General features: G+C 36.8%; 1 long non-coding RNA gene across 2 annotated transcripts in view; it reads right to left on the reverse strand.

The window, feature by feature from the left end:
* Positions 1 to 24,188, reverse strand: part of LOC139083887 (uncharacterized) — an 83,169-nt gene that overhangs the window by 32,456 nt on the left and 26,525 nt on the right. Inside the window, exons 4-5 of one of the 2 annotated variants that reach the window (XR_011540956.1) lie at positions 18,789 to 18,933; positions 942 to 1,102 (exon numbers count right to left, since the gene is read on the reverse strand). This is a non-coding gene — a long non-coding RNA (uncharacterized lncRNA). Of the gene's footprint in view, positions 1 to 941; positions 1,103 to 11,780; positions 18,427 to 18,788; positions 18,934 to 24,188 lie in introns of those variants that run through there. The other variant, XR_011540955.1, reaches the window with a different exon arrangement.

A 24,188-nucleotide genomic window follows, 5' to 3' on the forward strand; every position in this document is an offset into this window, starting at 1 on the left:
CAACTATTTGAAAAGCAGTTTGAATCATCAATGTTGGAGGATGATTGCATACATCCTACAATCTAGCAATTGTACTACCACATGCTTATCTTAGAGAAAACCTTGCACATGTACGAGAATAATATACAGGGATAGCTATAGCAGCATTATTTACAATCAGAAAATAAAAGGAAAATAAAATGTCCATTAACAACTGTTCTGTGGATAATTTTGGTGACTTCATACAGGAGAAATATTATGCAACACCGAAAATTAATTACTTATGCACAAATATAGACACACCAGTCAGCACTCTACCACACTCAACCTGGGTAATGTGAGGATGGGACAGAATAATACGGAAAGTATTTAAATTAGGGTATTTACAAAGGATGGGTAGGATGTGTATTACACTAAGGCTAGTGATGATGTGGGCTGCAATCTCCCTTAGACCCAAAGGGATGAGGGAAAGAAGCTATTGCCACAACCCACAGAGGGCTGCCGTGTGAAGGGGGTCACCTGGCTGGATCTGTGGCCTCCAGCCTAGGGAAGCAGCAGCCCTGAGGAGACTCTACACGGAGGGGTATAGAACAAATTCTCCTTCCTCCTATGGCTTGCTGGCAGATGTATACTCTCCAAAAACAAAAGTCCTAAATTACAGCATTTGCGAAATGGCATAAATACTCCCCCTTCCCCAGGGCTGATGAGACAGGATGAGCTCGCCGGGGGGTATTCTTGTGAAATGAAGAGGAGTTCAAGGATGAGATGTGAGGGCCTCTAGGTTGGAGGTTGGGGAGGTGGGAAGGAGGAGACTACGCTGTAGGAGAACGAATAAGAGAGAATCGGGTCCTGGAAGTCAGGTGAAGATGCTTTCCAAGTTTGGAGTCAGCAGCTGGGTCAACGGCTGCGGATTGGCCAGGGAGACGAGGAGCGACTCAGAAGTGACCACTGCATTCACCTACCTGAGATCCTTGGTGACCCTGAAGGGGCTGCTCCGTAGAGAGGTGGGGTGAAATCTGATGGGAATTCATTGGAGAGAGGAAAGGAGAGACATCAGCACAGCAGTTTCTTTTGAAATAGTTCTTTGGAGGAGCGTTCTTTCACTGGCACAGGGGAGCAGTGGCTGGAAGAAGATGTGGAGTAAAAGGAAAGTTTTGTGTTTTTATTCTTTTTCTTTTTAAGAAAGAAGATATTATGTCATTTGTTCATGGATGTGAATTATCAAAATGTATTATATAACATGTTTTTTGATGCTTGGAAAAATAAATATTTGGGAATACTTTTTGTAGCTTGTTTTCAAAGATTAGAAATAATTTTTCTTTCTTTTGAGAGTAGTCAGCACCATATTTTCTTTCACTGATATTATTTTGTGTTTTTCACATATAGGTATTCCTTTCTGTGAAATTAAAAGATACTACACTAAAATAATTCCAAAGAAAGAGAACTCTCTGTTGTACCTTTTTTCCAACTATGATATAAATATTGTTTAAAATATATAAACTGGATATTGCTCTCAAAGGAAAAGTCATTGGAAAGCTTGTGCCCAAGAAAGGGCCACAGATAGCCTTGTTCAATTCATATTCATCTTCACTTATTTAATCTTTCTGAACTTTCCTGGTAGAGAAAGAGTCATTAAACATTCTCTACTGATGGAAAGGTTCCTACTAAAGCACAATGATTGCTATTTTACCCAAACACACAGAGTTCTGCAAGCGTGTGTGTGTATATATGCATATGTGTATTCATATACATATACATATGAATCAATACATATGTTTGTGTGTCTGTGTATCACTCTGTGTTCATGTGAACATGTATGTATGTATGTGTACCATATTTCTGTATAGTTATTGATGCGGGGTCGGAGAGCCGAGGAGTCGAAAGAAAGATTTCTTAGACTCTCAAGATCTGGCAGTAGTGCTCTTTTATTTAGAGAATAGTATAGAATAGCATGGGGACAGGACCCATGGGCAGTCAGAGCTTCTGCTGCCGCCGCTTCTGCTGCCCCCGCTGGCATGGGGACAGGACCCATGGGCAGGCAGAGCTGGTGCGTGGGGACAGGACCCACGGGCAGTCAGAGCTCCTGCTGCTGCCCCGAGTTGAGGGTTAGGGCTAATTTTATAAGGCATAGGTATATGATTCATCTCTTTACAAGACAAAGGAAAGAACATGAAAAAAGTTAAAATGGTATCAGTGCGGGTGGGGTCTGGTCATTGAGTGATCCCATGACTTTTAGACAAGAATCAAATCGGATTAAGTAAAGGTTAGAAAGGTTAGACACCACCACCCTAAACCAGTTACATGAGATTGCCAGACAGCAACCAACTTAAGTTCTTGCCTCTGGCATTGACCAAGAGCCTCTAGAGATAAGACCATCCCCCCTTCTTCCTGGCACAGAGAGGGCGGCATCTTCACAGATAGAGGTTTCCCTTAGAAATGTAAATGTTTCCCAACAAAGGGGCAAACAAATTCCACTCCTTGGAGCCTGAATCTCATCTCTAGTTTTAAAACTAACCAGCCTAAAAATCCTCATCATAAGCCATTTTAAAATTAAGCAGCCTAAAAATCCTCAGCAGTTATGGCTTTCGAAATAAGGTTTACTAAATTTTGGTGAATCTATCCTGAGTAGCCTACATGCCCAAAGAAACAGATATATAAATGTCAACTGGATTTTGCTCTCAAAGGAAAAGTCATACAGAGCCTGATTAGTCCTCCAAGGAAGGGCTGCAGATAGCTTTGTTCAGGTCACATTCATCTTGGTTTGTTGAATCCTTCTGAATTTTCCTGGTAGAGAGTCATTAAACATTCTCTATCCAAGGAAAAGTTCCTATTAAAGCACAATGAGAGAGAGAGATTTATTATAAGGACTGGCTCATGTGATTGTGGAGACTGAGAAGTCCCATGATTTACCACCTGCAAGTTGGAGACCCAGGAAAGCTATCCTGTGAACCAGGGGAGCTGATGGTGTAAATCGCAGTTCTAGTGCAGAAGACTAGGCCTGATTCAACCAGTTAGGCCAAGGGCTTAGTTCTCTTCTCCCCAGCCTTTGTTCTAGTCAGGCCGTCAATAGATTAGATAAGTTGCATGCACACTGGGGAGGGCCATGGGCTTCATTGAGGCCACTGATTCAAATGCGAATCTCACCTGGAAACACCCTCACAGACACACCCAGAAATAATGTTGACCCAAAGATCTGGGCACTCCTGACCCAGTCAAGTTGACAGATAAAATCAACCGTCATAGTCTTTAAGTAGTGTAACATCTAAAAAACTAGATGAAACATTTATATAAATGGTGCTTTGTTTTGGTTTGTCACTTTTATTTGTTTTTGAGATAGAAAGTATAATATCTCCTAAAAGAGGAAGAACGTGGACTTCTGTAGTTTGAAGGAGGGGGTCTAAACACCCTGGGGTAGAACTGGAAAACCATTGTGGTTGCAGTAACAGCTGACTTGAGCCTTAGAGGACTGTACGTTTTGGTCACACAGAAATGGGGGTTGGGGAGGAGGCATCGGGCAGGAGGAAGTGGATTCACATCCAGAAAGGTCAACAGAGAGGTCCAGCAGGCCATGAGCAGACACAGGGAGAACCTCCAGAGGCAGCTTTATCTGCTTCCATAGATGAAGATCTGATCACCAGAAGTTTAAAGATTTAATGTTAGCAGTCAATATCGAAGGTAATAGATTCTTTTTACGTCTAAGCCCATATAGAGATACATTTTTTACTTTGAAAATTTTAACAGTAATAATATCTTTAAAGCAACTGTATAACTGTATTTGTACACCTGTGTATGTGTGTGTGTATATAAATATAAATTAAAGTATGAAGTTGGTTTAAAAAATAATAGACAGGTATACAATGAAAAGAAAATTCTCCTGCCCAAACTTCTCCATGCTTAGTCTAATAGCTCTGAGATAACCACTTTTGACTCTTTCTACTTTTGGTTCTAGAACTTTTTGCCACACCTACAAATATAATTTTTTTCCTTCTTATTTCAATTTATCAGATTCCTTCATTGGCGTAAAAGATGAGAATTTTAGCCTGTGTGCATTAGCCTCCCTCAAACACCTCTTGTTTCTTCTTCCAATGTTAGTTATTGGACTTAAAATTTTCTCAATAATCACTTTAATATTTTTTATTAGAACCTCTTCTTTACTGAATAATGAATAAAACCGAAAAAAATGTGTGAAAATATCTGAAATGTATAAGTATATGTACAATTTTTAAATCTCCTGTATGTCCATTCCCCAATCCCACACCCTCTCTGATCCCTTCAGAAGTAACTCCTATTCTGCACTATATATTGTTTATCTTTCTCTGCTTGGTTTGTAATCCTACCAAATATCTGTGCTTCTAGATAATATAATCTGTATCAGCTTTTGAACTTTATGTGCGTGGACTTACCCTGAATGCATTTCTCTGCAGCTTGCGTTTGCTGCTCAACTTGTCTCTGAGCTTCACCTAGATGGTTATAATTCTTTCATTTTTCCTACTGTATAGAAGTACCTTTTTTTTTTACAACTTTATTGAGGTATAATTGACAAATAAAACTGGAAGATATTTAAAATGTACATCATGGGGGTTTGATATACATATATTCATTGTGAAAGGATGCCCACCATCTAGTTAATTAACACAGCCATCACCTTGCATATTTACCTTTTTTTAATGTGAACATTTAAGTTCTACTTCCTTATGATTTTTTTCTGGATGACGTATCCGTTGTTGAAGGCGGGGTATTGACGTCACCTATTTTTGCATTGCTGTCTACTTCTCCCATCAGGTCTGTTAATATTTACTTTATACACTTAGGTATTTCTTTGTTGGGTGCATAGATATTTAAAAATGTTACATCCTCTTCTTGGGTTGAATCTTTTCTTTGTCTCCTCTTATACTCTTTGGCTTCAAGTCTATTGCGTCTAATATAAATGTAGCTACCTCTGCTTTTATTGGGTTTCCATTTGCATGGAATATCTTTTTCCATTCCTTCACTTTAAGTCTGTGGGTGTCCTTAAAACTGAAGTGAACCTCTTGTAGGCAGCGTATAGTTGGGTCTTGTTTTTTAATCTATTCTGCCACTATGTCTTTTGATTGGAGAATTTAGGACATTTATTTTTAAAGTAATTATTGCTAGATATGGACTTACTATTGCCATTTTGTTAATTATTTTCTGGCTGTTTTATAACTCCTTTGATCCTTTCTTCTTCTCTTTGCTTCTTTCTTTGTGATTTGATGATATTCTGTAGTGGTATGCTTAGATTCCTTTTTCTTTATCTTTTGTGTATCTATTATTGGTTTTTGCCTTATGGTTACCATGAGGATTATATACAACTTCTTACATTTATAACAGTCTATTTTAAGGTCATAAGAACTTAAGTTTGAATGTATATGAAAGCTCTATATTTTTAGTCATCCTGCTCCCCACATTTTATGTTTTTGATGTCATAATTTACATCTTTTTACCTTATGCGTCCATTAACAAATTATTGTAGCTGTAGTTATTTTTACTACTTTTGTCTTTTAATCTTTATACTACATTTATAAGTGATTTACTCACCACTGTTACACTGGAGTATTCTGACTTTAGCGATATGTTTAGTTTTATCACTAAGACATACTTTCATATGCTTTCCTATTACTAATTAGTTTTGTTTCAGTTGAAGAAGTCCCTTTAATATTTCTTGCAAGGCTGGTCTAGTGGTGATGAAGTCCTTCAGTTTTTTTCTTCTCTGGAAAACTCTTTATCTTGTCTTCAATTCTAAAGGACAACTTGACCAGGTGGAGTATCCTTGATTGGTGGTGTTCTTCTTTCAGCACTTTGGATGTATCATGCCTCATCTGTTTGGCCCGCAAAGTTTCTGATGAAAAATCTGCACATCGTCTTATGGGAGTTCCCTTGTATGTAACAAGTTGTTTTTCTCTTGCTACTTGTAAGATTCTCATTTTGTCTTTAACTTTTGACATGTTAATCGTAATGTGTCTCCAGCAGGTCTCTTTAGTCTATTTTATTTGAAACTCTCAGGGGTTCCTGAATCTGGATATCTGTTTCTTTCCACATGTTAGAAAAGTTTGAATACGTTATTTCTTAAAGTGAAAGAAATTCTTCATTTCTTTATATGAACTTCAGAATTTCTTTATATGATTAAAACAATGTATATATCCATTCTGTTATACATGCTCATTTGAATTATTTCCAATGTTTACAAAAACAAATTATGATTGACTGTATATTCTTGAGCATGTCTCCTTGCCCACACATCCAAGAGTTTCTCTAAGGCAGAAGTTGAAAAACTTTTTCTGTAAAGAACCAGATTGTAAATATCTTAGGCTTTGCAGGCAACACATTGTCTCTGTCACATATGCTTGCTTGTTTTTTGTTTATTGGATTTTTACAACCATTTACAAATGTAAAATACATCCTTAGCCCCTGGGTCATGCAACAACAGTTCCCAGGTTGGGTTTGACCCCAGACCATAGTTTTCTAACCCCTTCTCTGGGGCCAATGTTTTCAGTCATCTCAAAATGACTCACAGTAAGTAAAACATTTTATATCACAATGCCATTATATGCATACACACACACAAATTAAACCGTATCTATGCTCAATACATGTGATGTTGCTATTCTATCCTTTAGAAGAAAATATGGGTTATTACCCGTTCAATTAATTTTGCAACCCACAAAAACATCCAGACATGTAGTTGGAAAAACGTTGCTTCAGGAGTAAAATTCTTGGATCCTAAGGTATTTACATCCTCTTTACCAAATAATGGCAAATTACTCTCCAAAGTAGACATAGCAGTTTGTACTCCCATCAGAAGTATATGAGTTCCCTGTTGCAAGTAATTTTGTCCAAATTTTATAGTGTGCCTTTCTGTTAGAATATCAAGGTATCTCATCTTAATTTTAATGAAAAAATTTTTAATTGTGATAAAACATATGTAACATAAAATTTACCATCTTAACCACTTATAAGCATATTAATTACATTCACATTTTTGTGGAACCATCATCATTATCCTCCTTCAGAATTATTTTCATCTTCCAAAACTAAAACTCTTGTCAAGTTCAAAAGCAAATTTGCCTATTATTTTATCTCAAAATGAGTTTATTCAGGAATAGCAATATGGGATATTCATGCTATAGCAATCCATAGGCAAACACAGAAAACAAAGGAAGGGAAGTGCCTTTATAGAGATAAAGGGGGAGTAGGGAGGGGCTGTTCTAAATGAAAGTTCATTGGGGGAAAGTAACAGTTCAGGGCAGCATGGCCTTCTCATTGGCCGAGCTGCAGCTTTTCTCATTGACTGGGTGGGGAGAGAAATCTTCCTTCAGTAGTAAAATAGTTTTAGTTCTTGTTGAGGATGCAAGTGTTCAGCTCCTCCTGTTTGGTGTAATTGATGATGTATGATAGGGCGTGAGAGTTCTCCCTACAAGTCTTCCCAACTCCAGTTTAGTTAAGTGTTCTTTTATTGATTTCCCCACTCTATGTAGATTAAACAATAACTCCCTGTTCCTCCCTCCTTGCAGACCCTGGAAACCATTATTGTACTTTCTGTCTCTATGCATTTGATGATTTGGGGTATTTTACATAAATGGAATCATACAGTATTCATTCTTTTGTGACTGGCTTATTTCACTTAACAGAATGTTTTTAAGGTTCATTCATGTTGTGGCATAAATCTTAAATTCTTATCTTCCTGAATTATAATAATATCAATAATCTTTTAATATATTTATTTGCTATTTACATTTCCTTTCTGTGATGTCTTTTCCTGTTTCTTTGATTTTTCTTTTCTTTCTATTTTAAGAAGTTACTTTTACACATTTTGTGCTCTAATCTTTGTTTCACTTTTTTTGAACTCAAATATCATCTCCTAGTTGTGGCTAACATTGGTTGAAGGTGGTTTTGCAAGGTAAATGGAAACACTACCAACTTGGGACCCTTCTAAATTCTCAGCTCAACTTTTTTTTTTTTGACCACTCACACCTTTAAGGAGAGCAGTTTGATATTATGACTTACCAAGAAAATATAGTTTATCAAGGAAGTCCTCTGGTAGTTTATCACTAATTCTCCCAAACTACGTAGACTTAAGCTAGAGGAAGCTCTTTTATGAAGCCAATAAAGCTTAAGTTTCAGACTCCCTTACTTGCGTAGGACCAACCTTATATTTGTAAATATGTATTCTTTTTCTTAAAAGCACACTTAAAAATTGTATAAGCTTAGCAAAACCCAGAACTGCCTAGGTCCAGCCCTTTGGGTATGTTTCTTCATAGTCCCCACTTTCCTTGGCTCTAGTCTCTGTACATTTTCCTCTGTATCTTGCCTGGCTGAAATGGTATAGCCCAAGTTCACCTGTTTTAACAAATACTTTAAGGCAAAAGTCAGCTTCAGTGTTCTGATTTCCTCTGTTAGATTCTTTTATTTAGTTTTCAGGCTCTAAGTATTTATTTTCTTCCCTACTTATTGATACATTTAAAAATATTTTTAAAAGTATATTTTATTCAGCATGTTTAATGGTTCAGATGGATGATTTGTCAGATTATCTAAACTGATTTTGCTGAAAATGGGAGACTATTGTAATGTAGTTTAGCTTATATTTTTTGATTGATTACCCGATAAAAATTATCTTGACTCCCAATTAGACTAAATGAGAGCTGTTGCATCCCTAACCTTTTCTCTAACTGACCTTTCTCATCCATCATTCAATTTCTGTGAGAGAGAGCTTACACTGTCTGTTTATAACATTTATACTGTCGTTAGATCATCCGTGTTTTGTCTTTAAGTTAATTTTAACATTAAAAAAGCCAATAAATGGTATTTACAACACTATATTTTATAAACGTTATTAATTACAAAATTAAATATCATAATTTGAGCTGCAAAAGGAGTAAATGTTGTCCAGTAACACTCAAATCATATAGTTCATCAAGTGTGCAACACCATTCTATATCAAAGCTTGAGCCAAACTAGTTTGCAAAAACACACACACATAGACACACACAGGCTATCCTCATTATTTGCAAATTTCATATTTGTGAATTCACCTACTTGCCAAAATTTCTTTGTAACCCCCAAATCAATAGTTGGAGCACTTCCTGATTCATTCACAGCTATACCAGAGCAACAGAAACTTCGAGTTGCCCTTCGGGCATTTCCCAGCTAAGGTCAAACAAGGCAGTGCCTGCCTTCCCATTAAGCTCTTACACTATAGACTAGCATCCTTTCTGCTTCCTATTTAAAGTCACGTTTTTCACATTTTTGTGCTTTTTCTTTGATGATTTTGCTGTTTAAATGCTGATTTTACTGTTTAAAATGGCTTCCAGGAGCAGTACTGGAGTACCGTCTGGGGTCCTAAATGCAGGAAGACTGATGTACCTTACAGCGAACAAAAACGTGGCTTAGATGAGTTCCATTCATGCATAAGTTATAATGCTGTTGGTTGTGAGTTCAATGTTAATGAATCAAAAATATGGTACATCCAAAAAAGGAAGAGGAAATTTACGGATCTGTACATGAGGCTGCTCTGAAAAGTGCTTAAGTTAACATCTATAGGGTGTGATGAAGCGCTGGAAAAGTGGCTAAATTTGTGGATTCATGAGATGATGACAGATAAGAAAAGTTGAGGGGGCAGCATTGTAATGAGGCCAGGAATCAAAGATATTTGCAGCTATGTTACCCTGGGTCAGGAAAACCTAAAACCCTTCTCAGCTAGTATGGCCTGGCTTGCACTTTTCAAAAGATAATGTGGCGTGAAAAATGTTAAACTTGCAGGACAGGCAGGCTCTGTGATCAGAAGGCAGCAGAAGAACTTACAAAAATACCTTCTAAGTGTTACAAAGAAAAAGAGTTATGTATAGAAAGGCAGGTTTTAAACACTACCGAGACTGGCTTGTTTTATAAGGACACTGGCAAACAAACCAATACTATGCAAATGGTGGTAAATGTTGTGACCAGAGGCTCCAGCAAAAGCAATAGTTCAGTGTTTGCTAAGTCAGTGTTCATGGTGACTTTATAGAGCATAACTACCATGAAAAATGAGAATTGACATAGATATAGAGAGATATAGATATTTAGATGAAAGAGATATAGACATACGTGTTGGAACAATTGGCAAAAATTTTATATTGATGTGGTATTAGATTAAAGGAAGAAATTATTCATTTCTAGGAGTAATAAATTTTTGGCTATGTTGAAAAATGCTCTTGTTTTGGAAATAAATAGTGAAATACATAGTGGTGGTTTGTCAGAATGCCTATAGCTTATTTTAAAATACTCAAACATAAAAATTAAAGCAATTAAAATGATTAAAAATTGACGTCTCTCTCCAGCCTAGGAAATTATATTCTACCTTTACATTGATTAACGTCATTCCTCCATTCATTTGCTCTTCATTATTCCCCTTCTCTTTCTCTTTCTCTCTCTCCCTCTCTCCCTCCCTCCCTCCCATTCTCTCTTTTTCTCAAACTCTTTGAAGATCCTACACTGACTCTGTGTATCTTAAATATTATTTCATTTTTGCCATCTTCTCTTTTCTTTTGGGTCTCCTTTTAGCTCTATATCCTGGAGATTTTTCTTTACTTCAACTTCCAGCCTTTCTACTGACTTTTTTGTTTTTAATTTAAGCAATCACATTTCACATTTTCAACACTTTGTTATTTTTTTCCATTGGTCCTTTTCTGTAGTAGCCTGTTCTTGTTTTACAGATATAATATATTTTTGAAAATATCTGAAGTTAATAATTACAGATGTATATTTCTGCATAAAGTAGATGCTGCTGTGTGCTTCATTGTTCCATGAATGGGGACAGGCCATGTTGACTGGTGTGTTAGAGTGTGTAGACACAGGGAAGGCAGGCTGGTTGTGCCCCACATTTACCTCAAATACCAATATAAGGCGATTTTATTCTGGATTGCTAACCTCTATACACTAATTATTTTTCTTTTGAATATATTGTCAATATTATTTTTAAGTAACATACATTCTCTCATCAGGACACCAGTGAGATTGGATTAGAGCTCACCCATCTGACCTCGTTAATCTTAATTACTTTCTGAGAGGCCCCATCTCCAAATACAGCTGCATTTGGAGGTACCGGGGGAGAGGGCTTCAACATAGGAATTTCGGAGGGACACAATTCAGTCCAGGCACACCAACCAGCATTAACAAACTGACACACTTCTCTTATTACTCTATTTATTCATACATATTGCTGCTTTCTCCTTCCTGACCATTTGGGAGTAAGTTGCCAGTGTGGATCCTCATTACATCTTGGTGCTTCAGTGTGCATTTCCTAAAAAGAAGGATACACTCCTAGAAAGCCATGGTGTTATCATTCAAATCAGAAAATCAACACTGAGATAATACTACCTTCTAATTCAAAGACCCATTCAAATTTTGCTGTTTGTCCTCAAAATCTTTTTGACAGATTGATGATTCTATCCAAATTCCTGTGTGTTTGTTGTCTAATTTCTTTGATAGCCTTCGCTTTGGAAAATACTTTCAGTCTTTTGCTTGTTTTCTATGACCTTGACCCTTTGGAATAGTACGGAGCAGTTACGTCACAGAATAGCTTGCAATCTAGATTTGTGTGAAGCTCCTAACGGTCAGATTCAGGTTGTAAAACTTTGGTAGGCATACCACAACAGGGCTGCTGGTTGACCCCACTGGAAGATTCTCAGGGACACTGTGCCTCATTACTGGTGATATTAATTTTATCACATGGTTAAGATGTTATCTGCAAGGTTTTTTCACTCTAATGCTAATTGGTAAGTATTTTTACTTATTAATATTATTTGACATTTTACTGTGTGGTAGACTTTCACTTTCTCCCTTATTTATTTCCTTATTTATTCATATCAGTGCAAGCTCATGCATTCCTACTTTACTCAATATGTTATAATCTGTTTCAATAATTATTTTAATGTTCAAATTGTTCTGTCTTTGGCCTTCACATCCTTTTGATATGTCTACTTTATTCTATGGGGCAAGTAGATTGTTGCTTGTTTCACTGGATGGACAGAGATTGAGGGGGAAGGAGGAGAAAACGTAGGGAAATGGTCCAAATATTTCATATAGTGGAATCTTTATAATTAATGTTTTTCTGACCCACAGCCCAGTCATGCTCCCCACACCTGCCAGGGTAGAACTCAGAGCATCCCTGGAACTCTGACTGGAAGAATAGCTCTCACCCCTGCAGCCATCTGTTTTTGTTTTCTGCTGATGTCCCTTCCCTCCACTCTGATTTCATCCCTCCTTGAGAACACTTTTGCGTTCTGTCTTCTGGAATATTTCTGTTTTTCTCCTGCAGAAGATCTCTACTCCACTTTTTATTGAAAGTAAAAACAATCCCTACTTTTGAAGCATGTTTACTGTTATGATTGATATACAATATTGCATCATAACTTCATATTCACACAGCATGTTTTACAGTTTACAAAGGGAAATCTTTTAATCTGTCTTTATGCTCTGATGAAAGAAGGATAAGAATTATTATCCTTAAATTTAGAAAACAAAGATTTTTGAGATTAAATGTAATCATTGTATTTCTAAGTTCATAAAGTAAGCAAATGATGCAGCCAGGGGCTAAAATCAATGGCTTCTGCCTTTGACCTCTCTGGGCTTCAGTTTCTTTATTTTTTGGAAGGTAAAGTCAGTGTATTGTCAGCACTTTGAGATTTTATGTCTGAATGAGTTCTTAGCCAGCTCTGTTCCTCTTATGTTAGTCATTCTTACCTTCATTTTTTGTAAAGAAAGTTGGGAATATTAAGTATCCTTGGTAACGCATAGAAATTATTAGCCAAATATTATGTGTTTGTTGTGGAGTAAGGCAAATTTAATAATTTGAATGTGGAAAATCAAATCAAGATTTTGTAAGAATAAAATAACTCATGGTCAGTGATCTCTTTTGTCATTTTCTTTATAGGAGGAAAGGTGATAGAAATACCTGTGTACCTCCTGAGAATGGCCTTGGCACACCCTAATATTTGTAAAGTGCTTCAAAGTAACAGAGGGCTGACTTAATGGTGGGGCAGATTGGGGAAATACAAGAAGTACTCTACTGCGATAGCAATAGTCTCCTAATGACAAATCAGAGAGTGGTTTGTCAGGCTCTGTATCCTTGCTGGATTATTAAGAACTGGAATAGCTCTCTGCTCAAATGTTTGCAATCACAACCAAAGGCAAGGGGAGTTGAGCCTGAAGCAGCTGAGATTAGTTCGATGGCTCGCAATCATCTAGTCCTCTAACACCAGCGGAATGAAATTAAGTATTTTTTTAACATTGAAAACAATTTTATCTAATAGGAAAAAGCCACACTGGTGTGGCTGGACTGTGGGTATTAAATATATTGTCCAAGTTTAAATGATGCTATTTATTATCAATGATTATTCTACTGGTGCGTTTGGGACGGGGGAAATGAAAGTGGTTTTTATCTCATTAGCATGTCTCCACCGCTAACGGTTCGTAATATTAGCTCCCTTTGATCTTCCTTTTGATTACAGTGCACAAGCTGATATAATCTGTTATTATTTCCATTAATAACTAAGTATCTCTTGTGGTTGACAAGGCAATTTGTTATTATCAGGCTGCCTTTGTGCACGGCAAAGAGGTTTCCACCCTCTCCCCCGCCCAGCCCGGTAAAACAACAGGCGTTTATCTGCTCTCAGCAGCGTCGGGATGTTGTCCTCTTCAAAGGGGCTCTGTGAGCACTGCTGGACAAAGACAGGAAGCGCCTTGACAGTTAGATAGAAAACAGAGGGTGGAGATTCTAATCTAGACACAATTTCTACCTCAGAGGCTTCAGCAAATTGGGCAATCTAACCCCAAGCATATGCTGCTGACCCGGGTTTGTTTTCTTGAGGGTTAAGTTGGGCAGAGAAGAGGAGTTAAGGATGGTAGTGAGATGGTGGTGGTGAAGCTGAAGTTTCTCTTGCAGCAAGTAAAGTCTATTTTCATTGTCACGTCCTCAGGTTTCAGGTCTCCAAAATTTGAGTTTTGGCAGATTATGAAGGTGAAAGATTCGCCACTCAAGAGGCATTATTGTCAAGTTTCTATATTTGTCTTAAATTTAATGTCTGCCATCCTCATTCCCAGAGATTTTGAGATATTTGACAAACTTTGACACGTACAAGGATAATTTTCTTCCACTTCCAAAATGACTCCACCTCTAAGAATAATACAGTGGTTGATTCATTAAGAGAGAAAAGATCGTGAGTGGAGTTGAGTTCAGGATATGACAACTCCATATCTTTTAAGTAGAATGGAAGGACTTCAAAACACAAACTTTTTCTAATGGATTGAGTTGACACCCTGACTCTGTCATCTACCAGCAGAAGTTTCGTTTCTTCTAAATCTATTGGTTTGCAGGGCAGATTATATTCTTGGAAGCCTCACTATCCTATGAATTTAACCAAACTGCCTCTAACAACAGCACAAAGAAGGCGAGGGAGCTATTTAAAGTGGCAAAGTCACTTGGAGGCAGCTGTTGACGACTGCTGGCATTCTCCAAGGTAATGTTTTGTCTGTGGATGTATGTTCTGCTGCATTGATGATCTTTGCACGTGGTCATGAAAAACTATGCCCCTATGCTTGAATGCCTTAGAAAGAATAGAGATAAAAGAATGAATTAGTTAAGTCAGACAGTCCAGTCAGGTCCTTTCGAGCCCGTGTTGACCTCTGAGATAGTTGAGGTGCTTTTGAACGTGCTTTTGACTTTAGAGGTTACTGAGTTCATGGCAGAGACGCCTAGTGGTCACAAGGATAAATGCAATTTCAGCAGGTCTTCACCCTACAAATTCCAGCTCTTTAATAGATCCACCCAGATCATGTTGCAGTTGGTGGTGCGTCCTCTGGGCTAGGTTTTGAAGGTGCTGTCGAATTGATTCTCACTCCTAGTGACCATGTGTACAGCAAAGCTGAACCCTGCCTGGTCTTTTTGCACCATCCTCTCATCTTCTGACTGTATCAGCCAATGCTCCACTGCTTTTCATATGGTTTTCATGGCAAAAGTGGGTGACCAACTCTTTCTTCCTAGTCTGTCTTAGTCTGGAATCACTGCTGAAACCAGTCCACCACAGGTGATCCTACTGGTATTTGAAATACCAGTGGCATAGTTTTCAGCATCACAGCAACACACAGCCACCAGAGTATGACAACCAACAGACAGGCAGTGTGGTTACCTGATCAGGAAAGAAACCTGGGTCACAGGGGTAAGCATGCTGAATCTTAACCACTAGGGCTGGCTCTAGGCTAGCTTACAGCAAGCTCAACTCCCTTCCTGCTAAGGACTTAGTGACATAGTGAGAGCCCCTTTTAACTAGAATGACTGGCCAGTTAGATGGTACCTATCTATCCTGAGAAGGGTTCACTCACCTCCATATTAGTAGAAAGCAACTACCTTTACCTTAATGCCTAATTATCGGCCTTCACTAAGTTAGGAGGTGCGCACGTTACTTCTGTTTTCAGTTTACGCCATAATTCCGGATGATTCTTGTATTCTTGGTGTTCTAAAACAAGCAATAAGGCAGACATTTTGGGACTCTAAGAGTTGAAACAAAGTGTTTTTCTTGTGATTCTTTGTTGTCTGCACAAAATAGGATTAAACAACATTTAGATTTTACATAGATTTTACATTGATTTCAGTCCCTCTGCTTGTGAGATTGTTCTCTATCAAACATCCAAGCACTTCCAGGCCATCCACTTTTTTTGGTGGGGGCGGGGCGGGTACAGACATTGAGCTTTGTCCAAACTAGGGGACTGCTCCTCCATGAGATATCCTGACTTCTATTATTATCTGCCTGGGTACAGAAATGATTGGCAGCCTCAGGGCTCCTTCATGACTTCTTCCCCTTTATCTCAGGGCAGTCAGCTGGCGGAGCCCTTGATTACAAAGAAACAACATTAAGCACTATGCAGGAACTGCATGTTCCACTTGTTGCAAAGTGTGGAATTTATCTTCTGGGAAAGCCACGCTGAGGTCTTGGTGTGACTCACTTTAACATAATAGAAATCAGTCATGATTTGTTAATTTCATTTGTCCCTCCACAGAAAAGAAAAATCATTAATTGTGTGGTGTTGGCAGATGTTTTCCAGGCCATAAACTGAAATTTGACCAATGTTTTTGCAGAATACATCCTTAGGAAGTAGATGCCATCGTTCAAACTTGAAAAATAAAGGAACTATTTCAGAGAAACTGAGTAACTTCGCCAAAGTTATTCAATTTCTAGAGGTAGAAACACTTTTTGAAACTGAAGCTAAGATTTTTCACACCAGTAGTATTTTTTCCCCTATTAATTTCTTTCTTGAAAGAGGAGATGAAAAAAGCTACAAAATTTGAAGTGAATTAGCTCGGTGATTTTTGGAGTAATGGGCTTTTTGACATGAATTATCTAACTTTTATCAGGTTGAATCATAACCCCCATAGGAGGTGTCAAAGAGACTGTGGAAGACCAAGGCTATTAGGTGTAATTATTTTGTTGAGCTGTTATTATTATAACTGCACATTAGAGAACATTATTTAAAATCTATTTCAGTATACAATTTATATAAATTGTTTGATATGACTTTATTGTTTATCTATATAAAAAACTCATTTTTAGCTTTGAGACATGTATGCCTTCATCTTTACAAAATCTGAAGAATATAGGCTCTTAGGAAGTATCATCTCTTGGAACTGTTTAAATTTGAGCTCCCCAGCCTCAGTTTACCATGTCCCACTCATAGATGTCTTGAAGGAGCAGGCTGATGGCCCTTAAAATGCACTGTGAACAGCCTGGGTTGAGTGCATTGGACTTGGAGTCAGCTAGAAGTTTGACAAAATGACCTTGGGCGACTCATACATCCTCTCCAAGTTCCAGTTTCCTCAGAAGCCAAATCTTAAAGGGATACTGGCATATATACGTGAATGAGTCTAACAATGTTTTCCCTAAATAATAGGTGCCTGGTAAATGTTAGTTGAATCTGAATCTATTTGCAAAGCAAAATTAAGTATGTGAACATTTTTTCTGCTGATTAGGAAAGCTTTCTGGTGTTTCGTCACTTGGCAACCAGATTACATTGGTTAGAGTACAACTGCCTTGAGGTTTAAGAAAAGCACAAAGGCTGCATGCATTTGTGTGACAGCCCCGCTCTGAGAGGACAGATGCGAAATCATAAAACACTGAAGAATAATGTATTCTGGCTAAGCTAGACCTATATAGCCTTCCTGGAGCTCCTGTTATTAGCCAGGCTTGTCAAGAACTAATCAGTAGCTTTCAAGTTTTGTAAAGCTACTCTGAAGGTTTACTTTAACCTTACCATACACAAAAATGTTTGTATTGCTACCCACTGATAAGAAAACTATTAGCATTCATTAAGTACAGCCATGAAGCTCTCCCCTTGGAAGAGCAATAATGCAGCCTTCCAGCTGCCATAATGAATGCAGTGTTTAATCTCTCCTTGGGAGACTGTCCTAACTTCAGATCTCTACTAGAGTTAGACACGCTGGGAAAAGCATGGCACTCTGGGAATGAGACTGATGACAGAAGGGTTATACTCTTGCTTGATTTTAGATCCAGAAAGTCTCCAAGTTATAATTAAAGCAGAAACTTTAATTTTAAAAGGAAAAGGAAAAGCGACTTGTTTAGGAAGGTGGAGAATTAACATTTATTTAGTGCCTACTACAAAAGACAGGCACTATAGAAGGGATCTTTAATCTATATTAGCTACTTTTCTCCTCATAACTACCCTCCAGGTTATCGTTCTACTAATGTTACAGAGGAGAAGAGAGAGACTCACAGAGATTGATTAATTGATTTAGCAGTCCAAAATCAGAGATAGAATGTAGCATAAGCATAGTAATAATTTGAATTTAGTTATCTCTGACTCCAGAGCCCAGAGCATTTTGTGCTACTAGAAGCTGTCCCTAAGAGCAGCACCTTATCTCTTATTTTTGGAAACCAGACTTCTCTGGGTAAGGAGCATATGACCTTCATGGTAGAACATGGAGAGCTGGAATCTTGTTTCTATTTTAGAGAACATTTGTAGCATATAATGTGAGGTCTTCTCTGTCTCACTTTGCTGACACATTGTCCTAGGATTTCTATTGAAGAACAGCATCCCTGGGTTGCAATATTCTTCAACACACTTCCTCTGTGAGCTCTGCCTTCTACTTCCAAGTTCCTTGAGTGGAAAATACCTGGTGTTGCATGTCGTCTGTTGTAGCTGCACAGCCAAACTAGGAAGCACCAGCACCAATGACCCAGGGACCAGGAAGGGTCCCTTTCTCTAAGGACCCATATGAAAGGTAACATCTGATGCTGGGCTAAACTATCAAGGCCTAGGCAGTTGAATAGCCCCTTGTCTTCCCCCTCCGTAAGTTTCTTCCACAGGAATCTAGATTTTCAACATTTTATGACCTCTGAGTTTCTTGAGCAGGTGGCAATGAATGATCTGCATTACCAAGGGGACCTGAAAGGAAAGAAAAAACAACTATTCCAGTCTGAAAAGATAGCCTACTCATAGGCCTGCCACGTAGTGACCACCTCACGATGATGTTCTAAGCCCTTTCACCCATGAGAGAAGATGAAATATGGAGACTGGGATTGTTGGGCATCACGGAATGCTGCTTTGATGATTTCATCTGGAAAAGTTGAAGCTTACCTTAAACATAAGCTTCAGAGCCTAGGACAGCACAGTATACAAAAAGTGGTGGGCATCTGCCTTTTAGTTCAACAACAAGGGAAACCAAAACCAAAAGCAAATTAAAACAAACAAATAACATGGCTTAATATTTTGGAAAGCTAAATTGAAATTGGTACTGATAAACTTACTGATAAATCACGTTAGAAGATGGAGATCGTCTCTAAGGTAGGCATGCGGTGCACAGATTGGGCTGTCCTTCCAGCTGCGCGATGATTCCAATGCACTGTGAGGTGGAATCTACCAGCTCAGTTTTGTTTCAGTGGTCATTCATGCCTGTTTGGGTCAATTCATAAACATTGTACTGAAATATCAGCTTTAAACATGCTTCATATGTGATTGCTAGAGCTTAACGCTTTATTTAACTGTACTTGTTTAGCTTGCTTGAATTCACTTGCACAAACCTTCTTTTCTATAAGAGATAGAAAAAGAAATGAGAGACTCCTGGTTAAAAGGAATCATTCTTGTAATTATTTCATTCTCTCTTCAATTTTTAAGTCTCTAACTTGGCTATGAGTCCTACTTGTATAATTTCAGTCCTGTAAGAACAAAATAATAAGGATATCCATGCAATATAAAATGTGTGTGTGAGAGAGAGAGAGGGAGAGAGAGGCAAGAAAGGAGGAGGATGAAAATCTCTCTTTAAATGAATTAAAAATAAAATCTGTGTGATATTATCATGCTTAATAAACTGTGGAAATGGTATTTTAGTCTCAGTAGGAGTTTAACCATTTGCATGTGTTTTCAGTTCCCTTAAGGCACTTCAAAAAATAAATAAACAAAGGAAGATTATGAGTTTCCTCTCTAGGAGAGAGCTCCATTGCTTCCACAGTTTAGGATGAAAGAACGCTGAAAGGTCTGTGGTTGGAAAGGGGCCAGAAACAGGTTCAGGTTTCAGGTTTCTTTTCAGGTCTGAGGCCTGGTGTAGGGAGGGCCCTTCTATTCTGTGGCTTGTATTCCTGCTTCTTTATTGATATGAAACATATAGTAGAAAAGAAAGGTACTCAGTTTCCTCCTACGTCCTGAGATATTGGGAGCATTGTTCATCTTTGGGAGTGGCCACATCATTGTAAACTTGGTCAAAAAAAAATTTCTTACTGATTTCTATTATACAAGTAAAGATTTTTGTTGAGGTTTGCGGGGGCCAGAAGAATAGAGGAGTAAGAGTGATCAGCAGGAGACAGGGAGTTTCCCAGTCGACAGAGTCTACTGAGCACTAGGAGTAACATGGATTATGGCAGCCAGCCCCAGGGAGTGCTGGGAATTGCTCCTAATAGAATTAGGCTGCGGATTGATATTCATCAGGGAGCAGTAGTCATCTGACATTTAGTTGTGCTCGGACCTCAAAATGCCTCCAATCTGGTGTTTTACTTTTTGTTTTGTTAATCCAATTAGTTAAAAATTCTGAATATCATTTTATTTGTGCATTTGCACATAGAGCAAAGGGAGTCTGTAGTCAAACATCATTGATTTGATTTTAGTTCATTCAAAATATTGCCTAAATTATCTAAGAGTTGTCTCAAGTCAACCAGCTAGATTTTCCTTATTTACGTTAAGTTGATCTAATGTATGGATGATGGTGAAGTTGAAGGAAAAACTATATCCCTTGAATACTTCTCACATTTGCTTCATAATTAAAAGTGGCAAACCAGATTTGTGAATCAATATGGTGACTTCATAATAGAAATAAGAAAAATCTCGGATTAGAAATAAAGCTTTTTTCCCAGCCTCTCTTTATTCTTCCCTCAAGTTTTATTAAAAACTTTAAAAATCATTATTAAAGGTTAAAATAACTATTAAAAATGAGAAACAGTATGTGCTATGGCATCTGTTCTTTTGTATCAAAATCACAGAACAAATACTTCAATTCATGCTCTTTCAGAGATATTTATTTACTTACCTGAATTTACTTGGTACAAAATATTCCAAGCCTGCAATTCTGCTGATAAACTTATATGTTTGCCACTGTTGTTTCTCTTTAAACAGCTTTATTGAGGTATAACTGATACGTAAAACTTGCTCAAGCTTAAAATGTACAATTTGATAAGTTGAGACAAACATATACATACCCCTCAAAACTATCACAACAGTCAAGATAATGAAATATCCATGACTTCAAAAATATCCTTGAGCCCCTTTGTAATCTTTCCCTTCTGCCCATCTTCTCTTCACCTGCTCATCTCCAGGCAACTATTGATCTGCTTGCTGTTCCTACAGATTTGTTTACGTTTCTATTGGTTTATATGAATGGAATTACACGTTGTGTACTCATCCTGTCCATTTGTTTTATTGAAGAGTATTAATATATTATTCAGTTTACCCCAGTCCGTTAATCCAGTCACTTCTTGTTGGACTTTTGATTTGTGTTCAGATTTTGTCAATTATATCTAAAGCTGATATGAACATTGTTCAACAAGTCTTTGCATGGACATATGATTTCATTTCTCTTATGTAAACACCTAGGATTTTAATGGTTGGATCATATGTTAGGTGAATGTTTAACTTTTTAAAGAAAATATTGAGCCGTTTTCCAAAGTGTTTGTACCATTTTACATTTATATCAGCAGTGTATAAGAGTTCCAGTAACACCACATCCTCTCCTACATCTGGTATGGTCAGTGTTTTAAATTTTAGACACTCTAAGAGATGTGTAGGAGTATGTCATTGTGGACTTAAAAAACATTTCTCCATTGACTACTGAGATTAAGCATATTTACATGCACACATTTATGATCTGTATATCTTCTTTGGTAAAGTGTCTGTTCAAATACTTTGCTATTTTTATTGAGTTGTTTGTTTTCTTATTATTGAATTTTGAGAACTCTTTACATAGTCTGGATACAAGGTCTTTATTGTTTATGTGATATGCAAATATTTTCTCCTAGTCTATAGTTTTTATTTTCATTCTCTTAATAATGTGTTACAAAGAGAGAGTTCTTAATTTTGATAAAATCCAATTTATAAATCTTTCATTTACAAATTGTGCTTTTGATGTTATATATAAGAATTCTTTGGCTACCTCAAAGTTGTAATGGTTTTCTTCCATTTTTTTCTAGATGTTTAAGAGTTTTAGGTTTTACATTTAGATCTATAATCTGTCTTGAGTTAATTTTTATATATGTTGTGAGATATGGATCAAACTTTATATTTTTGCATATGGATATACAATTATTCCAGCATCATTTATTGAAAAGGCAGTCATTTTGTGACTAAGTTGTTTGCATCTTGTAAAAGATTAATTGATCATACATGTGTGGGTCTATTTCTGAACTTTCAATTCTGTGCTATTGATATACCAATATTATGGTGTCTTAAAGTCAGGTAGTGTAAATTATCCAACTCTGTTCTTTTTCAAAGTTGTTTTGGATATCCTGGGTCATTCGATTTAAATAATTATTTTAAAATCAGCTTCTCAATTTCCAAGAAGCCCGATAGGATTTTGATTAATATGGTATTTAATATATAGAATCAATTTGGGAGCAATTAGTATTCTAAAAATACCAAATCTTCTGGCTCATGAATATTGTTTATCCCTCCATCTATTTGGTTCTTCTTTAATTTCCCTCAAGACTGTATTTTAGTTTTCAGTGTACACTTCTTGCATATCTTGTATTGGATTTATTTCTAACAATTTTATGTTTTTGAAGCTATTGCAAGTTGTATTTATTGCTTTAATTTCAATTTCTGATTGTTCACTGCTAGTATATAGAAATATAATTGATGTATTTTCATTCAGTTCAAATCACTTCTAATTTTCCTTTTTATTTCTTTGTTGCTCCATTGGCTATTTAGAAGTGTGCTGTTTAGTTTCCAAATATTTATAAGTGTAGTATTTAGTTTCCAAATATTTGAAGATTTTCCAAAGATTTTTCTGCTTTCATTTTATAATTTTATTCCATTATGGCTAGAGAAAATACTTTGTATGACTTGAAATATGTTAAATTTGTTTAATTATTTTATGGATTAGGATATAGTCTCTCTTGGAAATGTTCACTGTAAACTTGAAAAAAATTTGTGTTCTGCTCCTCTTGGGTGGAGTGTCAATTAGGTCAAATTGGTTGATATTCAAGTGCTTAGATTCTTATTTTCTATGTAATGGTTCTATCAGTTATTGATATAATTACTTAGGGAGGGATGTTGAAATCTGACAATAATTGTGGATTAGTCTATTTCTCCTTGAGGATCTATTAGTTTTTTTGTTTTTAAGAGAAGTTTTAAGTTCATAGCAAAATTAGGCAGAAAGTCAGAGAGTTCTCATATTCCTCCATATCCTCCCATCATTCCCAGCCTCCTCCACTGTCAATGTCCCACACCAAAATGATACATTTGTTAAAATCAATGAACCTACATCAACACATCATTGTCATCCAAAATCTACAGCTTACGTAGAGGTTCCCTCCTGGTGTTGTACATTCTATGGGCTTTCACAGATATATAATGGTATGTATCCACCATTAGAGTAATTATAGTATCATACAGAAAAGTTCTAATGTCCTAAAAATACTCTGGGCTCCACCTATTTATTCCTCCTTCCCCTTAACCATTGGCAACCACCAATCTATTTTACTGTCTCCATGGGTTTATCTTTTCCAGAATGTCATAGAATTCTAATCATATAGTACATAAACTTTAAAGATTGGCTTCTTTCACTTGGTAATATGCATTTTCAGTTCCTTCATGTCTTGATAGCTCATTTTTTAGCACTGAATATATAATTCCATTATATGGATGTAACAGTTTATCCATTCACCTACTAAATCACATTGGTTGCTTGCTAGTTTTGTCGGTTGTGAATAAAAATCCATAAACATCTGTGTGCAGGTTTTGTGTGGACATAAGTTTTCAATTCCTTTGACTAAATACCAAGATGTGCAATTGCTGGATCATATGTTTATTTTTGTAAGAAACTGCAAAACTGTCCAAAGTAGGCATTCAAGTTTTTATTCAAATCAGAAAAGAATGAGAGTTCCTGTTGCTTCATATTCTTGCAAGAATTTGGTGGTATCAGTGTTTTGGAGTTTTGCCATTCTGATAGGTGTGTAGGGGTATCTCATTGTTCTTTTAACCTGCAATTCTCTAATGACATATGATGTAGAGCATCTTTTTATATGACTATTTGCCATCTCTATATTTCTTCAGTGAAGTGTCTGTTCACATGTTTTGTCTGTTTTTTAATTTGGATGTTTCTTTTCTTATTGTTGGGCTTTAAGCGTTCTTTGTATATTTTATGTGAGTCCTTTATCAGATATATCCTTGAAAATATTTTTTTCCAGTTCTGTGGTTTGTCTTATTCTATTGGCAGCATTCTTCAAAGAGCAGAAGTTTTTAACTTTAATGAAGTCCATTTTATCAAATATTTCTTTCATGGATCGTGCCTTTGGTATTGTATCTGAAAAATCATCTCCAAACCCAAGGTTATCTAAATTTTCTCCTGTGTTATCCTCTGGGAGTTTTATAGTTTGGGATTTTACATTTAACTCTATGATTCATTTTCATTTAATTTCTGTGAAGGGTGTAAGGTAGTGTCTAGA

The sequence above is a fragment of the Equus przewalskii genome, chromosome 6, assembly GCF_037783145.1.
Source record: "Equus przewalskii isolate Varuska chromosome 6, EquPr2, whole genome shotgun sequence".
Taxonomy (NCBI): domain Eukaryota; kingdom Metazoa; phylum Chordata; class Mammalia; order Perissodactyla; family Equidae; genus Equus; species Equus przewalskii.